We start from the raw sequence: 13717 nt of genomic DNA, 5'->3' as shown, positions 1-13717 counted from the left end.
TCTACAAATGATGGTAACATACTGCAAGAGGGTCTCACAGCTACAAATATCTGGTGCCAAAATCATGGCCTTAAATTAAACCCCAAAAAAATGTATTATCATACCATTTGGCAAAAAACATGGCCCCTACTGATTATCACATCAATGGCAACCCCCTAAGCACACACCCTGTGGTGAGAGGCCTGAGTATTCAGGTTGACAACAATCTCACATTCGACTATCATGTGTTAGCAGTGATCAAAAAAAGCCTTTTACTTGGTTCATCTCATAAGTAAAGGGATTGAATCTAGAAAAAAGGAAGTTCTTACCTCTCTGTGCTCCTCCCTGTTTAGGCCTATGATTGAGTATAATACCCCATTTGGTATGTACCTCTCCAAACACCAGCACCAACTGGAATGGCCACAGAAATACCTCACAATGAGAATCCATGGCCGCCAACATCTGTCCAATGTGGACAGGCTCAAATCACTATCACTCTACTCTGTATCATACAGATTTCTCTGAGGTGATCTGTCTCTCACCTACAAGGCAATATCGAAACCTGCCCTACTACAGATGCTCCATATCCATAAGTCTAACTCCTCATGCATTACCTGCTCGATAGGCCTAAATCTAATATGTGACATCAACAAAACCTGCTGGAGAAACAGGTTTGTCTCCCAGAGGCTGCCCCATCTCTGAAACAGATTTCCATACATGTCAAACAGAATACCTCGCTGACCCTCTTCAAGCGCAACCTTAATGAGTGGATGAGAAACCACAAATTTGTCCCTTTGTCCCTCACTGACAGTGATGACAGGTGCTGACTGAGCATTCTTTTTTGGGATAAACTCTTGGCTAGACTTGTAAGGGCCCCAGGGCGATTAGCCTAATAACCTCCTATGATCCTATGAACTCTAGGTACATGACATGTATGAGAATATATTGCCAAATTTATACCCCAAAGTAGGCGCCGTACACTAACATTACTGCCTCACTTGCACATGTTATCTTTGCAACATGACTCATTTCCAGGTAATATATGCGCAAACATGCACATCAATGACCATGATCACACAACATGCATCAGTGCTGAGGATACAGCAACATAGGTTTATATATATATATATATATATATATATATATATATATATATATATATATATATATATATATATATATTGAGAGAGAGAGAAAACAAGCGAGAGACAAACAGATGTGCAGATTCAGTCAGATATGGAAGGGTACACGTGAAAAAAGAGTCAGCATGGTGATTGAAAATGGAAACAGGTACACATAAATAATGTGAGTGCTAAGGGTGAGGCATGTGCAGCACCACACTAAAATGCCATCAGTGACACAGATATGCATGCAGATACATAGTAGTGCATGCAGGAATGGAAGACACCAAGGAAAAATGTAATGTAAACATCACTCTTGTCTGTCCACTAGCAAATTATGCAAAAATGGAAGCATGAAGTCACATATTGCATTACTGTAGTTAATATCTTTCGTAATATATGCCAATGACAAAGAGGTAATACATACCATAGATTGAAGCTAGTCGCCTAGATCAGATAAATTATCAAAAAATCCTGTGACATCAGACATTTGAACAACCACCTACAGATTACTTTGTGAGTGGTCAGCACTGCAGTAATCATTGCCACAGGGTCAGAATAAACAACAGGAAACACACTGGATCAACTGTCAGTGTCACTCTAATGTAGTCTAGGGTGCCCATGGTGATGGCTCACACCATAGTCCTGGCTGTCCCTTCCACATCCAGAAGCACTCGGCCCATGGTGCTCTACTGAGGAGCTAGGTGTGGTGACAGTTGCATGTGGGAACGCAGTGTGTGAAGGAACATGAGTGTAATGTGACCATCTGGACATGACTGTTGGGTTCACAGTGGATTGGCCAACAGCAGATGTTTGTGCACATTGTAGCAGAGAAATTGATGTCCAATGGCCAAGTATAGTTCTAATGAGAGGGGGTCTGTCCCCACTGTAGGTAATCTCCTTAGTACAGTTAATACTGTTTCACATTTTGTATCATGCCTGGTTTACCTACATGCTGTTCTTGTTTCTTTAAATTCTTCCCCCTCCCTTGATCCATTATGGTATATATCTAGTATGCCCTGGTGGCTAGTCTTTTAACCCCCAATAACTGTAATATAAGTGCCATTTTAGATGTTACAGAAAGAAATAGTAAGAAACATTAAAATAAATAGCAAAATATATAACCACTCTGCTAGGAACAAAAAATGGCATTTATTAAGTGCTGTCATCCACAATAATTGAGATTTCATCAGATAAAATTCATAAGGATGATATCCAGTACATGAATAGTTTATATAACTCAGTCATGTGACAAAATAATTAATTAAAACAGCTCAGTTATGTAACATTTCTTAGCTTCTGCTGCCATCTTATGGCTTTAAATATAACTTAATTATAAAAAAATCCTGGGAAACCAGAATAAAAGAAAACGTATAATAAAAACAGAGCAATCCAGATTATCTCTAACATTTCAGTTTTAATAAACTAATAAGACTTAAGCGCTCATGCAAGTCAAGACTTCTATCAGGTAATTATGGCACTTAATACTGTATTTATTTAAAGCATTATTTTTACTTTTGTTTTATTCCATATGTGTTTACACATTCTTGCCAAAAACTTTCTTTTGGAATCCATCCTCTAGTTTATATTGAGTTGTAATGAATAGACCGAGAAAGGTTAATCAGTTTTTGACAATAGGCAGTGACTTTGTCTATGCTAACATTTATACTGTGTGTAAAACAAGAATTTGTCAGTTCCCCTCCAGAACTTTTCCTTGGTGTTGCAAGTTAAATTAACTAAATCTACTCATTTTTCTCTCTTAAATAAGAACTCAGATCTAACAGTTTGGGACAAATTCTGCAAAGCTTACAGATCTGGTATATTGCGCCAATAACAGGGTAAAACATGCGGATAATATTGTTATATACTATTTGCCGGAGTACACACAGAAACGTTTCAGACAACCATGGATATTTTCATATGTCATCCACTAACTGATAATATGCATTTCTAAGCTGCAGGGCTATTTGTAATACATACATCTTCATATAACTCATTACACTACAACAAATAGCACAACACAAAACTGATAGAGGTTGGAAAAAAACAGTAAGGATAGGTAAGTTACACAGACAGTACACTGCACAACATGGGCAACGGAAAGTTGAGAAACAGAGTGGGGATGCATACCAGCCATGGTGAAATGCATTACAACAAATCTACCTATGCACTATCATGTTACAACATGTTGCAAGCTGTGTGTCAGTCATACCTGGATGTGTATGACCAATGGTGAATGTGTGTTGTAGGATATGTGATGGCCACCAATATGTGTCATCCCCACTCTGGGCCAGTAATCAAGGAGCCTGAATCTTCACCACTGGCACTAGAGAGGGACATTCACTTGGAATACAAAAGGATACACTCGATATTTCTAGATGCAGACCTCTCTGCATTAACTACAGTTTCCCTTAAAAACACACAGGGAACACACTCAGCCCGAGGTCTGGATGTCTGTATATCTGTCTCCCTCCAGGTCCCCAATAAGACTCCCCACTGGTACAACTGTAGAGTTAGGTCCACAGCCGAGTGTCCAAGCCATGTCCTCCAGTGCCCTGTCTGTAAACCCAGTGGTTTTTGTCCTTGCCCCAAGTAGTTGACACACACACACACACACACACACACACACACACACGCACACACACGCACACACACGCACACACACACACACACACACACACACACACACACACACACACACACACACACACACACACACACACACACACACACACACACCACCAGGAAAGGCTGGCACAGATTACCCACTCTACTAACTTTGCCCAGACTATGAGGTAGTTATCACTGCCATCAGTCAGTTAGTGTAAGGCTCTTAAAAGGGTATCCAGTTATACTGTTAATATTAATACTAATACAAATGGTAGTAGTTCACCAAGAGGGCTAGGCCTTCTGGAGTGGTCCACACAGTGTCACCAATTAAAAGTACTCTCAGAGGTCAGATACTTTATACAAGGACCAGCCACAATAAAAGTTTTAAATATATTTAATAATAAATAATAAAAGTACATGAAAATACTAAATATATATTCACAGTAAACCACAGAGTTCAGATCACAGGAAATATTAAAAAGAACACTGATGGACAGACTCAGACAAATAAAGAAAACCAACATCTAAACTAGGCTTCACTATATTCCTGACTGAATCTAACTAAATTACTGATCCCAAGTTAAGGTACTTGTTGCAAGGCAAGATGCTGTGGGTGAGGGTCTTTCAACTCAGGCTTCCAAACAGAATATACAATACTCTGATATTTCTCTTTACAATATTTAAAATATAACTTTCAAGAGGGCTGGTAGAAGGAAATCATTTGGTCACCTGACTCTAGGTTTTAACAGTATTCCCCTTTGAAGCTGAGACAGGATTTTAGCCAGACGGCAACAATAGACACCCCAATGTTTATGTCAGTGCTTGGAGCCTCACCTCTTTTCATCGAGCTAATGGACAAGCATCTCTGGTCCTATTCAGCACTGTGGGGTACCTTTTAAGGGTTTAACAGGTCATTTACATTTCCCTTATTTTCCTTAAAGTTAACCTCTGCTGTGCCAGTATCCTCTATTAAAAGATATACATTTAATTCAGCTACAGTAATACATGTACATTTCTCTTCATTTCAGCACTGTTGATACATTTCAGCACAAGCAAAGCTCAGCATTTTCAGCACAAGCATCTGTACAAAATCAGTTTTGATATACAAATGGCATACAGTTCTAATACATTTGTAACACAAGCATCTTGTATAAATCAGTTTGATATTCAATGGACATATCATTCTTTAGAAAATTCCATCTGGCTAACCTGACACTTGCCTATATCATCACATTTCTCCACCCATGGAAGATTCAAGCTAGTTTTTCAAGTGACCCTTGGGAAACATGGCTTGAGAGAAATAAGCCTATCTGGGAATATGTTAACCCATTCCCTGTTGTGAGATCCCATCTGCGTTGGCATTGCTAACTCCACTACGGTGTTGTACTGTCATGTCATATGCCTGCAATCCTAAGCTCCACCTTAATAACTTGGCATTTTGCTGGCTGGGTCTATGTACCCACGTTAAGGGATTGTGGTCTGTTACTACAGTGAATTTTCTTCCATACAGATAAGGCTGAAGTTTCTGCAGTACCCATACTATGGCTAGACATTCATTTTCTACAGCTGCATAACATTCCTTCTTGAGTTGGAGCTACAGCTAATATATACCATTGGGTACTCTTCTTCCTCTGACGAAACCTGGCTAAGTACAGCCCCCACCCCATGGTTTGAGGCATTCATCTGCACAACAAATTATTTGCTGTAATCTAAACTAGCTAACACAGGGGGGCCTCCCAAAGCTTAGGTCCTCAGTCAAGTGTCCAAACCAGTTCCTCCAGCACCATCTCTGTAAACCCAGTTGTCGCTTGTCTAGTCAGGATGTAATAGACAAGTCTTTGTGTGTTCTGTTCAAGCAGCTTTATTATGTACAAACACATCTTGATTAAAGTTTATTAACTTTAGCTTAGGTAACTTATATACAAATTAGCTGCATTCATTCATACATGCTCACTCTCTGGCTGCACTTTCAAAATGAGGCTGAGTATAACACGTACCTGCTATTTATATATGCACGTTCAGTCCTTGATATGCTTCTTAAAGGCACAGCACACACAATCTGTTCTACATCCTCTCTCTTTGAGAAATAGATCATGCAATGCTGAGAATATCAGTTGACATGCAAACAATACAAATAGTTCTTTGTCATTTAATTATACAGAACTAGGTACATATATACAGTTATGTCCAGGTCACTGTGTATTTCACACTAGGTCTGGAAGTACGACCAAATCACGTGACATAAAACTGAGAATTAAACTTAGCAACTGGAAATGTCTCTGCTGAATATTCAACCTTAGAAATATCGGGAACATCCTCAGGAATGCAAGTAGAAGTTAACATACATTCTGGAACGGAAACATTGTCTGGATTGCTCTGAGATCTAGAGTCTGTATCACAGGAACAATGCTGCAATAACGATTCTGGTACAGGAAGAAGATGTATACAATTTCTCCTGTACTCCACACCCTCAGATTCTATGAAGTAGGATCTTGGCTCAGTACATATGTCTGTTACTTGACCAATCTGGTCAAAACCTTTCGCCTTTTGTATCCTCACTGTCTCGCCTTCTTTCAATGGTCGAAGAAATCTGCTTGATTTATCATAACTGGACTTCTGGAAATAACGCTTCCTGAATAATTGGGCTCTGATGGTTCTATTGTTTTTAGCTTTAGGCCTCAATAAACTGGAACTAATAGGCAGTGTTTTTCTGGTTTGCCTGGAAAGAAGTTTCTGAGCAGATGAGCCAAGTATATCGTCACAGGGTATGTTTCTGAGATTAAGTCAATTCAAAAAGACATCGGTATTATCATGCTTTGACCTTTCAAGTAATTGCTTTGCACTCTGCACTGCATGTTCAGCTAGTTCATTTGACTGTGGATATTCTGGACTACAAGTAACATGTACATCTTGCAAATTTCTGAAACAACTGACTAGTAAATTGAATACCATTGTCAGAAATAACTTTGTGTGGACTACCATAGACTGAGAAATGACGTTTCAACTTAGTAATGACAGTAGTGGATGTTAGATTAAGCAGTAAATCAATCTCAAACCTGTTCAAATAAGAGTCTACCAATACTAAGTAATGTTGATTGTTCCACTCAAATATGTCAGTGTCTACTGTTGACTAAGGTAGTTTAGGAACTTGACTTAGCTGAAGTGATTCTCTTTGCAAATGCGGTTTAGTACTATTGCATACCGAACAAGAAGAAAGTACTTTATCAATGTCTTTCACTAGTGAAGGCCAAAATACTAGTTCTCTCACTCTTCTTTTGGTAGATTTGGAACCTGGTTGACCACAATGCAAAATATGGATATATTCATGTTGTAAGGAAGCAGGAACAACAATTTTAAGTCCTTTGAAAATAATGCCATCTTCCATTAACATCTCATCTCTGTAAGGAAAATAGGTTTGCACTTCAGGTGGTACACTTGATTGCTGTAACGGCCATCCAACATTAATGTAGTGGTTGAGCTTTTCAAAATTGGATCGGTGTTTGTATGATCTCTCAGCTCATCAAGTCTCTTGGTAGAAAAATTATGCAGTCCCATTACTTCAAAGTCAAAAATTCTCTGTGTCAAGCTGTTCCGTTGTATTTCTGGGTGATCTGGATAAGGTATCAATCAGATAAAAAAGTTTACCTTTTGTATAGACCATTTTGAAGTTATACTTTTGTAATCTGAGCATCATTCTTTGTAAGCTCACTGGAGCGGAATGCATAGGCTTCTTTAAAATATTAACTAGAGGCTGGTGATCAGCTTCAATCTGAATACCTCAACCATAGATATAATCATGAAATTTTGAACATGCAAATACTATTGCCAAAAGTTCTTTCTCAATTTGAGCATACTGCATTTCAGTTTGGGTAAGTGTTCTAGATGCATGGGCTACTGGTCTGTCTTCCAGAAGAATAACTGCACCTAAACCAAATTTTAAAGCATCACAGGAAAGAGTGACTAGTTTATTGACACCATAGTATCTTAATGTAGATGGTGTGGCAATTTTCTGCTTAAGGTCTTCAAATACTTTCTGTTGGTGCTCCAACCAAGACCATGTAACATTTTTCCTCATCAGTTCTCTTAAAGGTGCTCTCAACTCACTGAAGTCTGGTATGAACTTGCCTAAATAGTTGACCATGCCAAGGAAATACTGTAGAGCTTGAATATTATCTGGTGCTGCCATCTCAAGAATAGCAGCTTGCTTGGATGGGTCTGGTCTTAACCCAGTGCTAGTAAATAAATTACCTAGATATGTAAGTTCTGGTAGTCTGAATTTACACTTCAGAGGATTGAGCTTTAAGTTCACTTTATGTGCTCTGTCTAGAACTCTCTTAAGGTTTCTGTCATGGTCTGCTTCAACATTGCCTACAACCAAAAAAAACATCTACTATTATGGCACAAGGATAACCTGAAAAAATTTGCTCCATTGCACGCTGGAAGACTTCACTTGCAGAATTTATTCCAAATGGCATCCTCAGAAATCTACATCTTCCAAACGGGGTACCGAAAGTGGTTAGTAATGAGGATTTGCTAAAATGAACTTTTTGCATCCAGGACAGACAAAACAGTGGCATTCAGTATTAGAAGTGCGACCTCTTCAACTGTACGCAATGGATGATGCAGTCTCTTTAATTCTTTGTTCAAATCTCTTGGGTCAATACATATTCTGACTTCGTCTGAGCCTTTTTTGTGAGCTACTACCATTGATGACACCCATTCAGTTGGTTCTGAAACTGGACAAATTACACCTTGCTGCACATTTTATCCAACTGAGCTTTGACTTTATCCTGCATAGCTATCAGAACTTTTCTTGCTGGTCTGATTACTGGACTGACTTCTGGGTCTAACTTCATAGAATACACAACCGGAAGTTTGCCCAACTTGTCATTGAAAACATCAGCATACTCTGAGAAAATGGCTTCAAAAAAATTGGAACTAGGATATGCGCTTATATGATGAACTTCTTTGGTAAAAGAAAGCAGATTCATTCTCATACTATTTCTGAGACCCAATAATGAATGTACAGGTCTTTGAACTACATGGAATAACAAGCTATAACAGTTCCTGGCCACATAACATGAAAGCACTACTGAGCCTTTGGATTGAATTATTTCACCTCCATAAGCAATAAGTTTTGCACTACTAGCCACATCGAGTTGTTCATTAGTTTTCACCTTAGCAAATGTGTCTGCTGATGTAACATTACACTTTGAACCAGTGTCTACTTTGAGCTAGTGGATTTACCATTGATCTGGACAGTATAAAACACTTCATTCTTTGGCAACAAATTCACTGCATCAACCTTTTCACCAATTACTGATACACCAGCTACATAGAAAGTGGAGTTGCAGTCTACTCGATCAATTTCCTTTTTTGAGTGACGCTTCTTTATAACTGTGTGAGGTTTACTTGATTTGCAAAACTTTTGAAAGAGGCTCCATTTTTTACACTTGTGACATTGCTGACCAAATGCTAAGCATCTCTATCATGTAGACTCATGATTGGCACCACACTTGCTACAGTTAACAATAAATCTGGATTTGGGTCTTGCTGAGTCACGATTGTACTACACTGAGCATGCTCCTTTCTTAGAACTTGCTGGAAAACTATGTGGTTTCCCTGGTGAACCAGCAGCGGCTGGGACTTCCATGTGCTTAGGCCTGCTTTTATTTGCCACTTGTTGCATGCTATATACATTCACTCTGGAGTCTGCTGAAACTATGCTCTTGTCACTTGGAAGCATACTTGTGTGCCTTTCTGTAAATTCATGGATTTGACAAATCTCAATGGCTTTACACAACGTTAAATCACTGTCACGAAGCAAAATCTTTCTCACAGCAGCGCTGTTAATACCACACATAAGCCTGTCCTATATTAACTTATCTTTTAAGTCACCAAACCAGCACATTTTAGCTTTGTTTCCCAGGTCAGTAATATAAGCTGCAAAAGTTTCCCCTGGTTTTTGATCTCTTGTTTGGCTGTGTGCTCCTTCTCTGTACTATCCTCTGATTTTACCTTGTGTTTTTGTACCTGGGTTAAATCACTATACTATTTCTACTAGGGTGCTCTCAGCCTACTGCCCTTGAAAGGTTCTAAACTTTGCCTTCCTCTGCAACCTACTACCTCTGGACTACAAGAAACTATCCTCTGATTTTACCTTGTGTTTTTGTACCTGGGTTAAATCACTATACTATTTCTACTAGGGTGCTCTCAGCCTACTGCCCTTGAAAGGTTCTGGACTTTGCCTTCCTCTGCAACCTACTACCTCTGGACTGCAAGAAACTATCCTCTGATTTTACCTTGTGTTTTTGTACCTGGGTTAAATCACTATACTATTTCTACTAGGGTGCTCTCAGCCTACTGCCCTTGAAAGGTTCTGACTTTGCCTTCCTCTGCAACCTACTACCTCTGGACTGCAAGAAACTATCCTCTGATTTTACCTTGTGTTTTTGTACCTGGGTTAAATCACTATACTATTTCTACTAGGGTGCTCTCAGCCTACTGCCCTTGAAAGGTTCTGGACTTTGCCTTCCTCTGCAACCTACTACCTCTGGACTGCAAGAAACTATCCTCTGATTTTACCTTGTGTTTTTGTTCCTGGGTTAAATCACTATACTATTTCTACTAGGGTGCTCTCAGCCTACTGCCCCTGAAAGGTTCTGGACTTTGCCTTCCTCTGCAACCTACTACCTCTGGACTGCAAGAAACTATCCTCTGATTTTACCTTGTGTTTTTGTACCTGGGTTAAATCACTATACTATTTCTACTAGGGTGCTCTCAGCCTACGGCCCCTGAAAGGTTCTGGACTTTGCCTTCCTCTGCAACCTACTACCTCTGGACTGCAAGAAACTATCCTCTGATTTTACCTTGTGTTTTTGTACCTGGGTTAAATCACTATACTATTTCTACTAGGGTGCTCTCAGCCTACTGCCCTTGAAAGGTTCTGGACTTTGCCTTCCTCTGCAACCTACTACCTCTGGACTGCAAGAAACTATCCTCTGATTTTACCTTGTGTTTTTGTACCTGGGTTAAATCACTATACTATTTCTACTAGGGTGCTCTCAGCCTACTGCCCTTGAAAGGTTCTCGGCTTTGCCTTCCTCTGCAACCTACTACCTCTGGACTGCAAGAAACTATCCTCTGATTTTACCTTGTGTTTTTGTACCTGGGTTAAATCACTATACTATTTCTACTAGGGTGCTCTCAGCCTACTGCCCTTGAAAGGTTCTGGACTTTGCCTTCCTCTGCAACCTACTACCTCTGGACTACAAGAAACTATCCTCTGATTTTACCTTGTGTTTTTGTACCTGGGTTAAATCACTATACTATTTCTACTAGGGTGCTCTCAGCCTACTGCCCTTGAAAGGTTCTGGACTTTGCCTTCCTCTGCAACCTACTACCTCTGGACTGCAAGAAACTATCCTCTGATTTTACCTTGTGTTTTTGTACCTGGGTTAAATCACTATACTATTTCTACTAGGGTGCTCTCAGCCTACTGCCCTTGAAAGGTTCTGGACTTTGCCTTCCTCTGCAACCTACTACCTCTGGACTGCAAGAAACTATCCTCTGATTTTACCTTGTGTTTTTGTACCTGGGTTAAATCACTATACTATTTCTACTAGGGTGCTCTCAGCCTACTGCCCTTGAAAGGTTCTGGACTTTGCCTTCCTCTGCAACCTACTACCTCTGGACTGCAAGAAACTATCCTCTGATTTTACCTTGTGTTTTTGTACCTGGGTTAAATCACTATACTATTTCTACTAGGGTGCTCTCAGCCTACTGCCCTTGAAAGGTTCTGGACTTTGCCTTCCTCTGCAACCTACTACCTCTGGACTGCAAGAAACTATCCTCTGATTTTACCTTGTGTTTTTGTACCTGGGTTAAATCACTATACTATTTCTACTAGGGTGCTCTCAGCCTACTGCCCTTGAAAGGTTCTGGACTTTGCCTTCCTCTGCAACCTACTACCTCTGGACTGCAAGAAACTATCCTCTGATTTTACCTTGTGTTTTTGTACCTGGGTTAAATCACTATACTATTTCTACTAGGGTGCTCTCAGCCTACTGCCCTTGAAAGGTTCTGGACTTTGCCTTCCTCTGCAACCTACTACCTCTGGACTGCAAGAAACTATCCTCTGATTTTACCTTGTGTTTTTGTACCTGGGTTAAATCACTATACTATTTCTACTAGGGTGCTCTCAGCCTACTGCCCTTGAAAGGTTCTGGACTTTGCCTTCCTCTGCAACCTACTACCTCTGGACTGCAAGAAACTATCCTCTGATTTTACCTTGTGTTTTTGTACCTGGGTTAAATCACTATACTATTTCTACTAGGTGCTCTCAGCCTACTGCCCTTGAAAGGTTCTGGACTTTGCCTTCCTCTGCAACCTACTACCTCTGGACTGCAAGAAACTATCCTCTGATTTTACCTTGTGTTTTTGTACCTGGGTTAAATCACTATACTATTTCTACTAGGGTGCTCTCAGCCTACTGCCCTTGAAAGGTTCTGGACTTTGCCTTCCTCTGCAACCTACTACCTCTGGACTGCAAGAAACTATCCTCTGATTTTACCTTGTGTTTTGTACCTGGGTTAAATCACTATACTATTTCTACTAGGGTGCTCTCAGCCTACTGCCCTTGAAAGGTTCTGGACTTTGCCTTCCTCTGCAACCTACTACCTCTGGACTGCAAGAAACTATCCTCTGATTTTACCTTGTGTTTTTGTACCTGGGTTAAATCACTATACTATTTCTACTAGGGTGCTCTCAGCCTACTGCCCTTGAAAGGTTCTGGACTTTGCCTTCCTCTGCAACCTACTACCTCTGGACTGCAAGAAACTATCCTCTGATTTTACCTTGTGTTTTTGTACCTGGGTTAAATCACTATACTATTTCTACTAGGGTGCTCTCAGCCTACTGCCCTTGAAAGGTTCTGGACTTTGCCTTCCTCTGCAACCTACTACCTCTGGACTGCAAGAAACTATCCTCTGATTTTACCTTGTGTTTTTGTACCTGGGTTAAATCACTATACTATTTCTACTAGGGTGCTCTCAGCCTACTGCCCTTGAAAGGTTCTGGACTTTGCCTTCCTCTGCAACCTACTACCTCTGGACTGCAAGAAACTATCCTCTGATTTTACCTTGTGTTTTTGTACCTGGGTTAAATCACTATACTATTTCTACTAGGGTGCTCTCAGCCTACTGCCCTTGAAAGGTTCTGGACTTTGCCTTCCTCTGCAACCTACTACCTCTGGACTGCAAGAAACTATCCTCTGATTTTACCTTGTGTTTTTGTACCTGGGTTAAATCACTATACTATTTCTACTAGGGTGCTCTCAGCCTACTGCCCTTGAAAGGTTCTGGACTTTGCCTTCCTCTGCAACCTACTACCTCTGGACTGCAAGAAACTATCCTCTGATTTTACCTTGTGTTTTTGTACCTGGGTTAAATCACTATACTATTTCTACTAGGGTGCTCTCAGCCTACTGCCCTTGAAAGGTTCTGGACTTTGCCTTCCTCTGCAACCTACTACCTCTGGACTGCAAGAAACTATCCTCTGATTTTACCTTGTGTTTTTGTACCTGGGTTAAATCACTATACTATTTCTACTAGGGTGCTCTCAGCCTACTGCCCTTGAAAGGTTCTGGACTTTGCCTTCCTCTGCAACCTACTACCTCTGGACTGCAAGAAACTATCCTCTGATTTTACCTTGTGTTTTGTACCTGGGTTAAATCACTATACTATTTCTACTAGGGTGCTCTCAGCCTACTGCCCTTGAAAGGTTCTGGACTTTGCCTTCCTCTGCAACCTACTACCTCTGGACTGCAAGAAACTATCCTCTGATTTTACCTTGTGTTTTTGTACCTGGGTTAAATCACTATACTATTTCTACTAGGGTGCTCTCAGCCTACTGCCCTTGAAAGGTTCTGGACTTTGCCTTCCTCTGCAACCTACTACCTCTGGACTGCAAGAAACTATCCTCTGATTTTACCTTGTGTTTTTGTACCT

Source organism: Protopterus annectens, chromosome 5.part1 (genome assembly GCF_019279795.1).
Source record: "Protopterus annectens isolate FY-2018-M chromosome 5.part1, PAN1.0, whole genome shotgun sequence".
NCBI classification, from domain to species: domain Eukaryota; kingdom Metazoa; phylum Chordata; order Ceratodontiformes; family Protopteridae; genus Protopterus; species Protopterus annectens.
The sequence above is the reverse complement of the archived record's forward strand: the minus strand, read 5'-3'. Positions refer to the sequence as shown.